This window comes from Sceloporus undulatus, chromosome 1 (genome assembly GCF_019175285.1).
Source record: "Sceloporus undulatus isolate JIND9_A2432 ecotype Alabama chromosome 1, SceUnd_v1.1, whole genome shotgun sequence".
In the NCBI taxonomy this organism is placed as follows: Eukaryota; Metazoa; Chordata; class Lepidosauria; order Squamata; family Phrynosomatidae; genus Sceloporus; species Sceloporus undulatus.
Window position 1 is genome coordinate 332,394,111 of NC_056522.1, and position 17,316 is coordinate 332,411,426.

The window sequence follows — 17,316 nt, forward strand, 5'->3', positions numbered from 1 at the left end:
ACCTTTCTTATGTCATTATGACTGCGTATCTACCAATGGTACCCAATAATATGGCATTTCTTAAGATCAGCCTCAGTTGGTGCTCAGGTTAACAGGACTGATAAAACAGAAGAAGAAAAAGTCTGTTCTATGATTATATTACCTGACATTTTATTTATTCTCTGAGTCATCTGTTTTCTTAGCTGGATTTGACTGGTAACTTACACAACACACAAGCCAATGTAGGATGTTGGACAAAGACAGCTGAAAACATAGGTCTACATGCAACTGTATTTCTGAACTAGAGCAGACTCTTTCTGAAAGTTACAGTCCCCAAGATAACTTTTCCAAGATGTAGTAGAGAAATGCTAAAGATCTGAGGCTGAAGTCTTTGAGACTGATATGAATTACATGAATTACACAGAGGTCCATTTTATTTTATTTTATTTTTTAAAAAATATGGAACGCTTCACAAATTTGCGTGGGGCCATGCTAATCTTCTATGTATTGTTCCAATTTTAGTATATGTGCTGCCGAAGCGAGCACGCAGAGGTCAATTTTATAAGCGATGAGTAAAAGATGAAGAACAAGTTGCTAGGAGTCATTCTCTTCTGGAAGGTATTGTTACATGCATACTAGCCAAAATATTCTAATACTTGGAAATCTAATTATAAATCAAATCATGGTTTCTGTTGGACTGGCACCTAAAAGCATGTCAACTACAACAAAAACTCAATTGGATTAGATGCAGTACAAAACCAGTGCAGGAACCATTTTTGTTTGCAGAACCGTATTCACTATTTGAGTTTGTATGAAGCTTTGGGGAAGGCTGTTCTCTTTGCCCCACTATTTTCCCATGTTCATTTGGGGAAGGCCTTTTTGGAGGCTGCTCCCAGACTTTGGGATTCCCTCCCAAGAGATGGTAGGATGGCTCCCTCCTTCTTCTTCTCTCATCAAGGGAAGTCTTCTCTATTCCTATTTTAGGAATTGCCCGTGATGGGCTTTTAATGATATGCTGTTTTGTTGGATTTTTTCAAATAGTTATATAGTTTTTAAATGAATTTTGAATGTTTTAAATCTCTAGGTTGTTTAATTGTTTTTTAAATTTTGTGTGTGTGTGTGTGTGTGTGTGTGTTTTATCTGTAGTGGATTTAATAATTCATAAATTGCCTTGAGTTCTATGGTTAGGAAAAATACTACTACTACTAATTGCTGCATTCATGGCATTCAGAGTTGAATCCTGAATTATCTCAGGTCTGTTCACTTCCGTTATTCACACTGCCTACAATCTTTTTTGAAAACTTGGGGAAAAACCCGGTATCGATTATTCTGGGTAAAGTGGATTTTTGGCAGCCCCTCCCCCAACTTAATTTGGGCTAAATGTGAACAACAGAGATTCAACCTGGATTCATCCTGGATTATTTTCACCATCTGAATAGGGCTTTAGTACATCTGAAGGCAGAAGAACAGTGAACCTTGGCATTAGTCTTGCCCTGCTTTAGTGCTAAGGCCAATTAAATATGGTCAACCTATCATTCCTCTTTTCTGAGAGTTTGTGGGCTTCTCTCTACACATACAGAAACTTCTCTCTCTCCCAGAACATTCTTTCTTACCAGTCATGTCACTAGGTGACCTAATTCCTTCACTCGCTCACATTTATTTTTAGTGAATGTCAGATAAAATAAGAGCATCATTGTGCAGAAAAGAACAAATCAAAGGCCTGGACTTTCTTTTTAGATGCGCACATTCTGTGGGGAAATTAGCACTGATTTATAATTACAATATCACTGATAATAATTGCCTCTGAGGGGGAAAATGGTTATATTTCAGGACTAGGGAATCAACTGAGCACTGTTCCAAATAACATAAACTCCAACATATCTCAAACTAGGTCTTCTCGGTTGAATACTTTAAATATATAATTGGATAGAGTGAAACCTCCCTATTTTTGCAAGCAATGAGAGAGATTCCAGTTCATAGCATAAGTGTTAGCTAATGATAAGAAAACAGTATGTGTCCTTATTTGAATGTGAGATGTTAATTATTAATGAATTATTAATTTATATGAGCAAAATTCATATACTGTAAATATAGTATAATAAAGCACTATAGCACTATATTCCACAGTGTAGCATTATAGCACTATCTTTTGTGGCTGCTGCCACACTACAGAATTAATGCAATTTAACACCACTTTTACTGTCATGGCACCATCCCAGGGAATCCTGGGACTTGTAGTTTGTTGTGGCACCAGAGCTCCCTGGCAGAGAAGGCTAAATATCTCACACAACTACAAATCCCATTATTCCATAGCACTGAGCCATGGAAGTTAAAGGGATTTCAAATTGCATTAATACTTCAGTGTATGCAGTCCACTTTAACTCTCATGGTAACATCCTATGGAATCCTGAGGATTGTAGTTTCATCAGGCTATTTTGCTCACTGGCTGAGATTTCTAACTGTTCCTCCTTTACCTGCAAATCCCAGCATTACAAAGGATGTTGCCCCGACCGTTAAAACAGAATACACTGCAATAATTATACAGTTTGATAGGTCCTAAGTCAGTCTACCTTTCAGTACACTTAGATCAGAATGTCACAGTTTCATTTTTAACTTGGGTTGTGCACAGGGTGCATATTATACTTCTGTGGCAACTGGTATTTTACTAGTTTAAAAATACACCTTCTTGCGTATAATGACTTGCATCGAGCATATTTTAGAGAATTTTATTTTCTAACACAGAACTCACTGTTAAGATCTTGGGAACTGACTTTCTCAGTTGCCTTCATCTCCAGAAGCTGCATTGTAATGGTAGTTCAAGCCAGGCCATCTTAGCAGTAGATATTAAAGGCAACAACATACATTAGTGAAGCTTTCCAAACATCATTGAACACCTTCCGGTGACTTACAAAGACCTTTCCTTTGAATTAGCTTGGTGCTCTGAATTTGCTTATTAGAGATATGCTGGGCACTGTAGTCAAATATTGATCTTTTAGAAGGACATTCTACTGGGTGGGACATATTTGGATGAAATTTGCTGGAATAATTGCCTGCTTCTAAGAGATGAAGCCTGATAAAATGTAAACAAATAAGGATAAGGGTAACTTTTTTGTGGTTTTTTTGGGCTATGTGGCCATGTTCTAGAAGAGTTTATTCCTGACGTTTTGCCAGCATCTGTGACTGGCATCTTCAGAGTATGTTTGCCTGGAAAGGACTTGGGTATATATATATACTGTGTGACCTGGGAAGGCAGGAGTGATTTGCATGTGGATTGTTCTGTTGCTAATGGCAGGCCTCAGGGTGGGAAGGTCTGCAAAGGAGGATTAGTGTCTGCTTGATTAATGCTCATTGTGTGCCATTAGCAACAGAACAATACACATGCAAATCACTCCTGCCTTCCCAGGGTCACACAGTGTGTGTGTGTGTGTGTGTGTGTGTGCGCGCACATGCACACACACACACGCACACACACAACTCCTTTCCAGGCAAGCATTCTCTGAAGATGCCAGCCACAGATGCTGGTGAAACGACAAGAAGAAATTCTTCTAGAACATAGCCCCAAAATCCCACAAAAAACTATGGATGCCAGCCATGAAAGCCTTTGACTCCACATTGGTAAGAATAGGCATTGGGAGTATAAAAAAAGGATTCACATATCTTTCTATTGTCATGTGTGTTTGTATATACTTTGCAAATTGTAGTGTTGCTCCTTTGTTTCTTTATTGTGGATTCCTGCATGGCAGGGGGTTGGTCTGGACGACCTTGTGATCTCTTCCAACTCTATGATTTTATGAATCCTAGGCATGTCACAAGAAAAAAATTCAGAAAGTTTGTCCGAAGGTCATTTGAGTGTCTGGAAGGAAGTTATGCAAGGAAATTTTAAAATGTTTTTTGGGAGAGGTGAATTACATAACACAAACTAGTCAGACAGCCTCTCCCTCCTTCTTTCCATAGCCCCTTAGTCCCTGAAAAATTAAATTTTGGGAATCTAAAACCACAAGATGGTAAACTCTCCCTTTTGGTGTGCTAGTTTACCCTTTAATTACCTCTGACAGCCAACCACTTCCAGTCCCCGAAATTGTCCCCGAACCAGGAAGGACAAACCAGTAGATTTCATCACTTCTCCATCTTAATTTTCAGCCAGATTTTCTGTATCTGTGCAGAGGAAGACATTGACCACCCCACTATTCCTGTCATTCAGCTTAGAGGTTCCCCTAATTAATAATAATTTGTTTTATTTATATACCGCTATTCCAAAGATCATAGCGGTGAACAGCAAGTAAGGTAATTAGCAAGTAAGCTAATTTGCCCCCAACAGTCTGGGTACTCATTTTAGCGACCTCGGAAGGATGCATGCCTGAGTCGAGCTTGGGCCCTTTTGCTGGTCTGGAACTTGCAACCTTGTGGTTTCGAGTGAATGGCTGCAGTACAGGCATTTACCCACTGCGCCACCAGGGCTCCCTAGATAAGCAATCTGCAATGTTTCAGATAGGTAGAATAATTAGGATGTTACGATGAATGAAATGTAGAGTGAGTCGTTTCCCCTTATTTTTAGGCTCACCAACAAATTCAGAGGTTGCCACAAAATTCACATAAAGAACGACTGAGTAATAGTAGCTTAAACAGTCTGAACTGTTTTGCACTTAGAAAGAACATATCTTAAATTTCTCCTTCTGGCAGTTTAGATCATATCAAAAATTCAAGGAAATTTCAAGAATGTTGGTAGCCACTGAAGCTATTTTGATGAAGGACTTAATATGTCCCCTGCAACCTCTACATATCTGTTGTCCTATCTTCTTTCTCCATAGGGACAGTTTCTATTTTGATTTTGTTGAATTGTTGTATATTAGTTTAAATTACTTGCAATTGTTGTCAGTTGTGCTATTTATTGTAGCTATATGCTCTAACCTTTCACTGATAAAAAACAAACAAACACAGAAACTGGGACACGTGGGGCCAAACAACATCAGTGAAATCAAGATGGCAAAATTTACTGATGAAGAAGAACCCACAAACTAGGAGAGGCTGCAGCAGTTTGCTGTCACCTGAATTTATTGGGAAGGGCAAGATTCTGTGTTTGAGTTGGGTTAATTGAGTAAACTGCTTTTGCACCTTGAATTCAATTGAAGTAACCTGAAGACAAAGGGAGAAAGTGGGAGCAAGACAAAGAAACTGGGACATTTTAAAAGCAGCTAAAAACTCGCGACCATTTTGCCCCTGTCTCTGTCCACACTTCTTCCTCTAAGCCCTGGCTTACCCCCAACATCAAGTTTCTCCGGTCCTGCTCTAGAGCGGCCGAACGTCTTTGGAGAAAGTCCAAAGAGTGGGCTGATTTTATTCATTTCAAATTTGTTCTTTCTTCCTTCTCACGCACCCTTCTCTATGGCAAAACAGAATTATTACAAATAATTGATCTCCGCCAATGAGAGGTGCCCGCAGCGTTTGTTCTCCACCTTCAAAACTTTGCTTAAACCTCCCACTCCTCCTGTCTCTTCATCATTCTCTCCTAATGACTTTGCTAATTATTTCATCTCTAAGATTACCACTATTCGCTCTGAGATAGTCCCCCCCCCGATTCTTCTTCTGCTCTTAATCTTCTATCGCCCTCGCCTAACAAATTTTCTGTGTTTCCTCCTGCCTCTTTGGATGAACTCTCTACACTTCTGAATTCCTCCAAACCTGCAACCTGTTCTCTTGATCCAATTCCTACTCGTCTTCTAATCTCTATAGCTCCCTCCTTTCTGCCCTCGCTTCTCCATATCTTCAATCTCTTTCTCTCTACAGGCTCCTTCCCATCGGACTTCAAACATGCTCTCATTTCCCCAATTCTGAAAAAAACTTCTCTTGACCCCTCCTCTCTGTCTAGCTATCGTCCAATTTCTCTTCTTCCCTTTCTTTCTAAGGTTTTGGAACGGGTTGTTTATTCGCGCTGTCTTGAGTTTCTTGAAGCCAACTCCATCCTCGATTCCTTTCAGTCTGGTTTCGGCCCAAGGCATTCTACTGAGACAGCTCTCACTAAGATTTCGAATGACCTTTTACAGGCCAAGGCTAATGGCCTTTACTCTGTTCTCATCCTTCTTGATCTGTCTGCAGCCTTTGTCACCGTTGATCACTGTCTCCTAATTGACATACTCTCTGACCTTGGGTTCTCAGACTCTGTTCTCAACTGGTTTAGATCTTGTCTGGCAGATCTTTTGCAGTAGTTGCAGGGGGTCAGACTTCTTCTCCTGTTCCCTTATCTGTTGGAGTTCCCCAGGGCTCTGTTCTGGGTCCCCTTCTGTTTTCTCTCTACACACTGTCCCTAGGAAAACTCATCAGCTCTTTTGGTTTTTCCTACCATCTGTATGCCGATGACACCCAGCTGTATCTTTCCGCCCCCGACCTTTCTCCAAGGCTTGAACAGCAAGTCTCGTCTTGCCTCACAGCTGTCTCGCAGTGGATGCGCCGTCGTCGTTTGAAGCTCAACATGTCCAAGACGGAGCTTCTTGTCTTTCCTCCTAAGCCCACCCTTCAACACTTCTTTTCTGTCTCTGTGGACATTTCCATTCAACCAGTCCAGCAAGCCCGCAGTCTTGGTTTTATCTTTGACTCTTCTCTGTCGTGTGTCCCTCAGATCCAGACCACAGCCAAGGCTTGTAGATTCTTTTTGTACAATATTGCCAAAATCCGACCATATCTCTCTGCCTCTACTGCCAAGATCCTGGTCCATGCCCTAGTGATCTCACGACTTGATTACTGTAATGTCCTCCTGGCTGGGCTTCCTCTTTCTCACCTCGGTCCTTTAATCTCTGTCCAGCATTCAGCTGCACGCATTATCACTTCCACCCACCGCTCTGACCACATCTCTCCTGTGTTGGCATCCCTTCACTGGCTCCCTCTCCCTTTCCGCATTCAGTATAAGCTCCTGCTGTCGACATTCAAAGCCCTCCATGGACTGGCCCCTCCTTACTTATCAGACCTTCTTTCTCCTCACCTTCCCACCAGGGCCCTCCGTTCTGGTAGTCAAGGTCTACTGTCTCAGCCCAGGATTTCCTCTGCCCCATCCTGGATTCGCCCCTTTTCACTTGCTGCCCCCCACTCCTGGAACCTTCTTCCCCCACAAGCAAGAGCCATCACTTCTTTAACCAGCTTCAAAACGGAGTTGAAAACCATCCTGTTCAGAGTAGCCTTCCCAGGCATTGCATAATTGTCGCTTGCTATTTGGTGTTCTTTTGTTGTCTGTTTATCAAACCATTTCCTGTATTGCTATGTACTGTATATGCATTATTCTACTTGAGAGTATGTATTTTCCCTGGAAGAAGATTAACCATCCATTATGAAGCCAAGCCCTCCCTCCAGTCCATCTGCCTTGGTCCAGGCCTTGGAGGTAGAGAGGAACTGCTGGACCTCTTACCCTTTCCCTCCACCACTCTCTTCTCCTTCTGTGTCATGTCTTTTTAGATTGTAAGCCCGAGGGCAGGGAACCGTCTAACTAAAAAGATTGTATGTACAGCGCTGTGTAAATTTACAGCGCTTCATAAATAAAGATTAATAATAATAATGATGATAGGATTCATTGGGACTGTCCCTGCCAAACTGGGACAGTGGAGGGTTTGTTGTACCTTATTCCATTTTTAGATCCAAGGGATGAAAGAAAGAAAGAAAGTTTAAGATACTACATGAGACAGTAGCATACATTCAGTGATACTTTTCCTACATGCCTTGTTTGGATTAAAAAGAGTGGCATACCTTAGGAGTGATGGGTTGTGGGCTGGAGACAGGAATAACAGGTTGATAAATGGAGGATGCAGACAAGATTGATGCTAAATGGGCCTTGGTGCAATTCTATTTTATCATAACAAAGCAGAAAAGTCAAATGGAGAAAAGAGATGAGTTCTGCATTTGTGACTAACTGTGCACAAGATAAGCCTTTTCAACAGTTTGTTTTGTTTGTAATGAATTAATTAAATCATTAGAATTTCAAGTAGATTGGAGTAAGTCCATAATTCTGATTTTCTGATAAACTTGAATACTTACTTTGTTGGTTTTGCTTCTGTTGCTACAGTCACAAGGTAAGTTCACATCTTAAGTAGTTGGTTGTGAGAATGGAAAGTGTAGAATTTAGAAGCATATATGATAGTAAAGTCTGCACAGAAGGCTGATATCAGCTTTATTATTCTCCCAATCTGCACAGGACTGAGCTGCAAAGCCATGGGAAAGTAGCTGTGTCTCTGTATGTGGATGTGTGGGGGCAAACATAGTTGTAAATGCACACAGCACCTGAGACCACAGGAGAATGTGTTTACTGCTTATGTGGTACCAAAGTTATGGTGAGCATTTTGGGCACATTTGAAGGAAGGTATGTGTGCTTTAAACACACTTTTAAATCAAAGTGTTTTAATTCTAGAATAAACCATTAGCTTAATGAAACTGCTATCCTGAATAAAGATGAATTAATTACAAATGTGGAGGGAGTCAGACTCGTTTAGTGGTTTGAGCATTAGACTATGACTTTGGAGACCAGGGTTCAAATCCCTGCTCACCCATAGAAATCCAGAACAACTCAAAATAGGTTTGCCTTAGGGTCACCATAAGCTGTGAAGGACTTGAAGGCACAGAACAACAACAACAACAACAACAACAACAACAACAACAACAATTTGTACAGATCTGATTCTCACCCTCGAATACATCTCTTTCTCCTTGAACTAATTAGTTACTTGCCATTAATCCCTGTGCCCAGTAACAAAAGTGTAACCAAATCACATTATGATTGTAATGTAATGATGGATACTTAGTTAAACTATAATTTTAAATTTTAATTTAATTTTATATTTATAAGGGTATGTCCCCACTATGTGTAGAAGAGAAATGCTGAAGAGTTGCCTTGTGCTATGCCTCGTGCTGTTGATTCAAAGAAATTCTGATTTTCTTTTAAATAGTAAATTTAATTACTGTACTTCTGGAAAAGGGAATATGAAGAGTTAATTTTCCCAAAATGTTATGACTGTAGTAGTAACCAACTATAACTGTGATTAATTGCCTTTAAAAAGTAGCTTTCCAAGCTTTATTTGTGTGTGTGTGCGTGTGCACATGTGTGAGTGTGAGAGAGTGATCCATTCCAATGAATTTACTGTAGTAGCTAAAGGCTATGAAAAATACATTAAAAATATACAGAAGAATACAAAATGTGCAAACATAATGATAGTATAAGCACTATCAAATAATGTTAGAGTCAATAGTATAAGAGATTTTCAAAATTACCAACATGAAAATCAAATTAATACTCTGAGTCTCCAAGACAATTTATGGCAATTTTATTTAACTCTCTCTTTCTAATCTTATTTTACAGTGAAAGCAAAAAAAAAAGCCACCTTGTGGGTCACATAGCCATTGGTACCACTCAAAATAAATTGAATCAATTCTGCAAAAGGGTTGCTACAAGAGACAGATTAACATGTAGTGAATAATGTCTTCCACCTGACATTGGCCACAAATATACAGCTTGTTTCCAAATGGCAGCTTATAACAGCATCCATCTAGACCAGCCATAGGCATAATTTGACATTGCAGTTCAATGTATGTATGTATGTATGACCATGGCCAAAACTGATGTCTCAAGACACAGAAAGAAATAGGCACAGCTAGCATCCTAGGTTTAGCTATACAAATGCATTCTTGGCCACTGCTGAAAGCTGGGCATCCAGACTCAAATCTAAGTCCAGGAGTATGCCTAAACTGTGAACCTGAGATTTCAGGAGAACATTAAATCAATAAAGCTGAATCCCTAGTCCCTGATCTGCCTTCAAGCAGACCTGGGGAACTTCTGGCTTGTCTAGATTAAACTTTAGTTTATTTGTTTCTTCCAGTCCATTACTGACAACAGATAATGGTTTAGCACCGAATCATCTTCCTTGGAATTAAATGGAAAGGAGAAACAGAGCTGGATGTCAACCAACAGGGACATACTCCTCCAGCCCAGTTCCCTGTGTAGATCATCCACCAAGACTCCCAAAGCTCTCTTAGTCCCATAGCCAGCCCTGATGCTAGATCGAAATGGATCTAGATAATCTGTTTCATCCAGGAACCCCTGGAAATGGAAAGCCACCACATGCTCTAAAACCTTGCCCAAAAAGTGGATGGAGAATGGCTGGTAATTATCTAGTGCAGGGCATTCGGAGTGGGGTTTTTTTCTTCCAATCAAGGCCTCACCACAGCTTCTTTTAGACAGGATGGAACCCCTAGAACTGCCAGGAATCCATCCAGATCCATAAACCTCCTTGGCACAGACCATCTTCATTGGCCCCTGCCAAGTCCCAGTGAGTCTAAACCCCAACAGATAGTGATCTGCCCAACAGAACTATATAAAGTTCCTCCATACCCAAATCACTATCATTGTGCCTGGCACAGAAAATGTGGTCCAAAATGTATAGAATGTAACTTGGGAGAGACCTATGGTTGCCATGGACGATATGGAATCCTGAGCCACTCCCAAAAGAGTGGTCTCAATGCAAATGTTGTCGTCTCCCAGGACATCACAAACTACAATTCTCAGTAGTCCATATTATGGAGATATAGCAGTTATAATGGTGTCAAACTGCATTATGTTGGCAGTGCAGATTCAGCCTTGAAAAGAGAAGAATAAAAGCCATGCTGCTTCTTTCTCCATCATCTTCAGAACAGCCTATACAAACTGGCAAGGTCTTCTTAACTGCATTCCTCTACCAGCTTCTGCCTGTCACACCCCCTTCCGGGGGGGGGGGGATCTGTACACTCTTGCTTATATTTTTGCGAGCAATTAGTCATTCATTAAGGATGAGAATGTGTGTTAGTGTGGCCTTCTTGCATGAGTAATGCTTGCCCAAACTAGTTTTCTGTGAATTACATCCCCAAGCATTTCTGCTTTATCTGCTCTTTCACTCAATAGAAGAAATGATGCAAGGTTTGTTTGTATGCTTGCAGTTAACTCTCAGGATCACTTCCACGAAAGTCAGCTGAACTCTTTATTTGAGGAAAGGGATGCTAGGAGCACATCACAAAGCAGGACAGTTTCTCACTTGATTTTTGCAGACACAGGATGGCCCACAAGGGCATCGTATGTTGTAATAATGAAACAGGCCAAGAAAAAGATTGAAAGCTTGCACTTTTTTCATTGTCCAACACAAAGACATTTGGCTTTTTACTCTATAAGAGACACAAATCACATTTGAGTTCTGTATCACACTATACTGTTAGTTATGCATTTCAAAGGCTTAAATTTGCAAAATGTACATGGAATATAGCATCCAGTCTATAACAATAGTATGAATAATACATACAACAATCTCACCCTACAAACTGTAGGCAGATTTTCCATGTATGCTTGCACATGTTCTTTGGGTCCTTTCACACTACCCAGTTTAACTGCCAATGCTCCAAAAGGTGGTATCTTGAAATTTGTAGTTTAGCAAGTTTTATTTACAATTAATTATTACATGGAGTTAGACCTCCCAAAACTACAAATCTCAGGATTCCAAAGGTTGCAGCCATGGCAGTTAAAATGGAATCAGTGCTAAAATGTGCAGTGCAAAAAGGCCCTCCCCACATTCCCACTTTGGAAACCAAATCTACAAAAGTTTCTACATACCTTCTGCTTTTCTCAGCTAAACTCTGGTCTAATCTGCACTGCAAAAATAATACATTTACACCACTTTAACTGCCATGGATCAATGCTATGGAAATTCTGGTATTCTTAGTATGTTGCATCACCAGAGTTCTGTGGCAGAGAAGGCTAAACGTCCCATAAAACTACAAACACCAGAATTCCATAGCATTAACCCATAGCGGTTAAAGTACTGTCAAACTGCATTATTTCTGCAGTGCAGGTTCAGCCCAAGATATCCTGTGTGTGGTGGCTGCAACACTAAATTCAAATTAATTTTTAGCCATAGAACTTGCCAGACAGAACTAGGCAAATCATTATTACTTTTTACCTTACCGTATCCCTTATCTGCAATGCTTGGAAACAGAAGTGTTTCAGAGTTTGGATTTTCCCCCCTAGATTCTGGAATATTTGTATAATGAAACATCTTGGAGATGGGACATAAGACTAAGCATGCTATTCATTTATGTTTCATATACACTTATGCACATAGCCTGAATGTAATTTTATGCCCCCCACAGCCTTAGAGAGCACTCAAAAACAAAACATTTTTTGAATTTTAAAATGGGAGAGTCCTAAGGGCCATGATTTGTCCATAAACTGCAGTTCCCTCATTCCTGATTAAGCCAGAGAGGAAGAGTGGAAGTTTATGATGCTTTACTACTGGGGTTTCAGGCAACCCCATGTAAGCAGTGGAGGGTTTAGCATGGGGTGCTCAAAGTATCATCTTCCAGATGTTGTTGGAATGCACTTCTTGCATTCACATCACCATTGGCTGTGCTGGTTAAGGCTGATCGGAGCTGAAGTCCAACAACAATTGGAGCTGAAGAGGTTCATTTCACCCATTCCATATGCATCTCCTTGCCTGGGACAAAGGTAACAATTCTGAGAAGAAGCTAAGCACTACATTTAAGCCATAGAACTCAGCATCTATAACTGGAATGGTCACATATTCTTTACGTATGTAACCCTCCCTTGATTTCCCTCCTGTTCTTCCGTTGTGTATGTTCTTAGACTGTAAGCATGTTGGAAAATGCATTTGTCCTTTTTTTCTTTTGCATAGGTCATGTACATGAATGGTGCTACCTGAATAAATGTATCTTGCAGTCTTTCCTTTAGGGTGAAATAGACCTTTTTGTGTAAATAATTTTTAGGCTTTCTACATACCGTATATTGGAAGGATCCTAAATGCTTGTATTTTTCCAGAACACTTCATAAATACTTAGTAAAGTGTGCACTCCCCATTCTTAACCATGGTTTACTGTAGTCAAAAGCATTTTTGTGCATAGTGACATAATGAAGAAAAGCATTTAGCTTTTATTGGTTTCAGTGGGACTTAATCACAATTCCCTTTCATTGTACTGGTGGCGCAGTGGTTAAATGCCAGTACTGCAGCTACTCATTCACAGCTGCAAAATTGTGTGTTCAGTACCAGCCAGGGGCTCAGGATCGATTCAGCCTGGCATCCTCCTGAAGTCACTAAAATGAGTATCCAGCTTGTTGGAGGCAATTGGCTTACACATTGTAAACCGTGTAGGGAGTGCTTAAATTTACTGATGTGTGCTATTGAAATGTACTTGCTATTGCTACTACTACTATGCTCAACTGATAACGTAACTGTAGTCATCAGTTGGTGTACAGCCAAATCTTTGATTTAAAAGCGATGGTGTGCTTTTTTCATAAAAATAACTTTAATTTCAGTGAAATGGTACATGTAATAACACTACAATGGACCCTTGGTATCCTCTATGGTTTGGTTCCAGAACTTCCCCATGGATCCCAAAATCTGTGGATGCTCATTTCTTGTTATATACAATGGCATAGTAAAATGGTGTCCTTTATATAAAATGGCAAGATCAAGGTTTGCTTTTTGGAATTTATATCTTTTTGAAATATTTTCAAGTTGTGGATGGTTGAAACCATGGATAAAGAATCCATGGATACAGAGGGCTGATAGTAGTTTCAGTTTACAGTTCTGTAAATTCAACATATACAGTATTGCAGTTATCAATATTATACCGAAGATGTACATTTTGTAATGCATCATAAGGGTCTTGCAAAATGTGTTGTTAGTGCTTTTGTATTAGAAGTGCACCTTCAAAAAATGCATAGTAGCTATTGGGGACAGGGAGCAGACACAACTTGTCTTAGTTTACAGACAACAGTCCTTTATGGGAAGACCAGTCAGAAGACAATTTTCGGTTGCAAGGTGTCCTCTGCTTTAAGTATTGCTCAGTCCAAAGCCAATTTAGGAAGAAAAACCAAAAACAAGAAACTGTAGGCTAGGTCCTTGAACTTATCCACCAACACTTAGTACCTGGGTAGCTGACAGAACAGTCACACAGGTTACCTGACCACAGACTATCATGCAGGTTTGTAATATATTATATTTCCAATTAAATTACACCACTTCTTTCTAAACTTGCATCTATATTGTGGATGGGAATGCTCTCTCTCTGAAAGTATCAGGTTCATAGTTTGGGAGTGCTTTTAGATCCAGTGTTGCTCCTGGAAAGCCAGGTTGCTGTGGTGCCCAGGAGCACCTTGGCTCAGCTTTAGATGCTGCACCAGCTATGCCTTTTTCTGAGGAAGGCAGATTTGGCCACAGTGGCTGATGGCTTAGCTACCTCCCACTTAGACAACTGTGATGTGCTCTATGTATGACTTCCTTTGAAAAATATTCAGAAGCTGCATATAGTGCAAAATGCAGCAGCCAAACTTGTGTCAAGTGTACATTTTAGGGATCGTATATACTCATCTTGCAAGAACTATACTGGCTTCCAATTTTCTTCTGAGCTCAAGTCCTAAACAACTTGAGGCAAGGATATCTGGAATATCACATCCTCCCATATGAGCCTGCCAAAATTTCCAGTTCTTCAGAGGAGGTCCTGCTGTGTATTCCAACACATCATGAAGTTAGCTTGGGGGTAACTGGGCTATCTCTGTAGCAACACCTCAACTAAGGAACTCTCCACCCAAGGAAGTTAGGCTGGCCTCATCTCTTTTAAGCTTCAAGCAAGCCACCAAAGCAGTGCTGTTCTGCAAGACAATCCATATTTGAAATTACTGTTTTAACTATTTTAAAACTGAATTGTAGAATTGTTTTTACACTGCCTTTCAGGGTTTTTAAAGAGCATGTAATGTGTTTTAAAATGTTTTTATCTTGGTATTTTTAATTGATTTTTATTTGTTCATCACATTGGGAACCCTTGTGGGCTGGGTGACAATACAGAAATAAAACAACAATCAGGAGATGGAATTAGAAGATACAAATTATATAGTTACCAGAGTCCTCTTTTATCCTCTTTCTTTCTTTTGGTAATTTATTTCATCTTTGGGGCAACACTTGTGTGAGTCACACTAGCCAGACAACAATGAGGATGGACTTCCAAGGCAACAAGATGCTTTGAGAAGCAGTTGTACTCAGGACTGCAACAGTGGTAGAAACAGGTAATATCTTTCTTCCAGCCTACTAGAACCTTGGAATCATCAGCCCATCCAGTAATTGTAATTGCATTAAAATTACAAGAACCATAAATCCTGACTTCAATGGCACATTCTATTTGAGCCTAAGTCCAGTTCCTCCAATTTCCAGTCAGTTATTCATTGGCTGGACTCCAACTACCCCAACTTCACTAAACTCTAGAACAGTACTTATGAGAAATGCATATCCCCCATGCATTGCAATAACCTCTCCCTCAGCCATTATGCTTAGATGGGGAGTGGAGAATATTGGTGAAGCATCTGGCTATGTTCTCCCTGCTGAGACCTTTAGAGTATGCCAATGGCTGTGGGGACATAGCCAAATGCTTCTCTGATCCTTCCACCAGTAATGGAATGACCATGGGGGTGGGAAGCTATTGAACCACAATGGTGAGCCCTGGGTGTGGAGTGACAGGAGAACTGTAGTGGAAATTCACATGTAAGACTCTTACACTGTGCTTAACCATGCAGTCTTAATTTTATTTATTTAAACACATTTAAATCCTGCCTCTCTGAAGCTCAAAGTGGCTATGAAGCTCTTCTGAGTAGTTATGACAGAAGTGTTTGCAAATCGATAACCTATTTCTCAGGCAATGGAGTATTCGGTGATTACTTCATCTCAGCTGGGGAGTCAGACTTGGTTTCCCCCACTACTTCCACCTCAGTTGGCTCATCAGTGTTCAGCTCAGTATTGGCTGAGCTTATCACCTGAACGGATCCCCCACGCCACACTGAAGCCAAGTGTGATGTCAGAAATAAAGCATTGGCCTGCTGTGGCACAGTATTTCCCCACTCTTCTCTGTGTTCTCATGAAGTCTGATTTCTGTAAGATGGTATTAATGATCAATCTCTATGTGCATGGATTCCTCTTGACACAAATTGCCCAGGATTTATGTTCATGGGCCCCACTGGAGTACAAATTGGCTTGCCAACCCAGTCATAGGCACAATCGTAGGTGAATTCTCTCTTTTCAAATACTATACTTCTGAGAAGATTGTTAGTAAATAATGATAGTGTCTGATCTCTCAAAGAAGGCTAATCATCTGACATAATGAAGATAAATGGCCATCTCCTCTGGGAACTTCTCACAGAGAATATTTATTGGACTGTTCCTTTTAGTATTCCCAGTTTTCCGGTATTTCTATTTAGTGTGTCATCTTTAAAGCAGTGACGTGGTAAACTGCCTCAAAGGAAGTACACAAGCTTCCAAAGGCTTCCTAGTCATCTCACCAGCTTTGTTCTTTGGCAAGATATATGTTGATGGGCATGTATCTTGCTGTTCCAGTAAGGCTCTTGTGTTCCCTGTAAAGTATGTGTTTTGATGTTTCAGGATCAATGTATTCCTTGGCCCATCCAAAGTCTGTTACGTGAATGACACAAATCCTTTCAGAAAGAGGTTAACACACACACACACACACACACACACACACACACTTCCAACCTGGTCTCTATAAAACATGCCTGGTTGGCACATTCATCCAGGAGCAAGTCCTGAATGGCAGCTGTTTTACCATTCACCAACCTGACATTGAGCAGGTATTGAATTCTCCTCTAGAGTTTCCATCACATGATACTCTTATCATTTTTATCAGGAAATGTGAAATGCCCTGTGTGGATAGCATGTGCTCTACTACCAAGTCACAACTGCATACCATATGCCAACCCTGCCTAGACACAGTCTCTTCACCTCTCACTTCATCCCACTGGCAATTTTCTTTACTGTCATGACAGAATATCTTATTCCACAAAAAGAGAAGAAAGTTAGCATAATATTAATAACAAAGAAGTATAATATTTCCAGGTGTGTGTTTGTATTTATGTGTGTGTGGAGGTCAGAAACCTGGATAGTAAAGGCATCTGAGTGGCCTAAATGCAACAGCATTTTTAAAAAAATTTTAATTCAATACTTTTGGAGTACACGTTGTTTTTTGAAAGGTAAAAGGACAGATTTGTGTCAAGATACTACCCAGCTGATGTACTTGAGTTGCTGATACATTTTTACTGCTCCATTTTAAATCGATACAAAGGGTAATGTGAACGTCAACAAGATTAAATTACCAAGGACAGCTTCGATTGTGGCAAACACAGTGTGAACTTCGATTCAGTATCGCATTGATCATGCGATCTGGATCTGTTCAGCTCAAATACGTAACTGTGAATGATCCCTAAATCAGCTTCAGTTTAAACTAGTAAAAATGCAAATCTCCCCAAACTGAAAGATAAATGGGGGGGGG

General features: G+C 40.3%; 2 pseudogenes; both read right to left on the minus strand.

Moving 5' to 3' along the window:
• Positions 1 to 432: 432 nt before the first annotated feature.
• LOC121920115 lies at positions 433 to 525 on the minus strand (annotated as a pseudogene).
• A 15,166-nt stretch (positions 526 to 15,691) lies between these two features.
• LOC121926891 lies at positions 15,692 to 16,646 on the minus strand (annotated as a pseudogene).
• Positions 16,647 to 17,316: the final 670 nt, after the last annotated feature.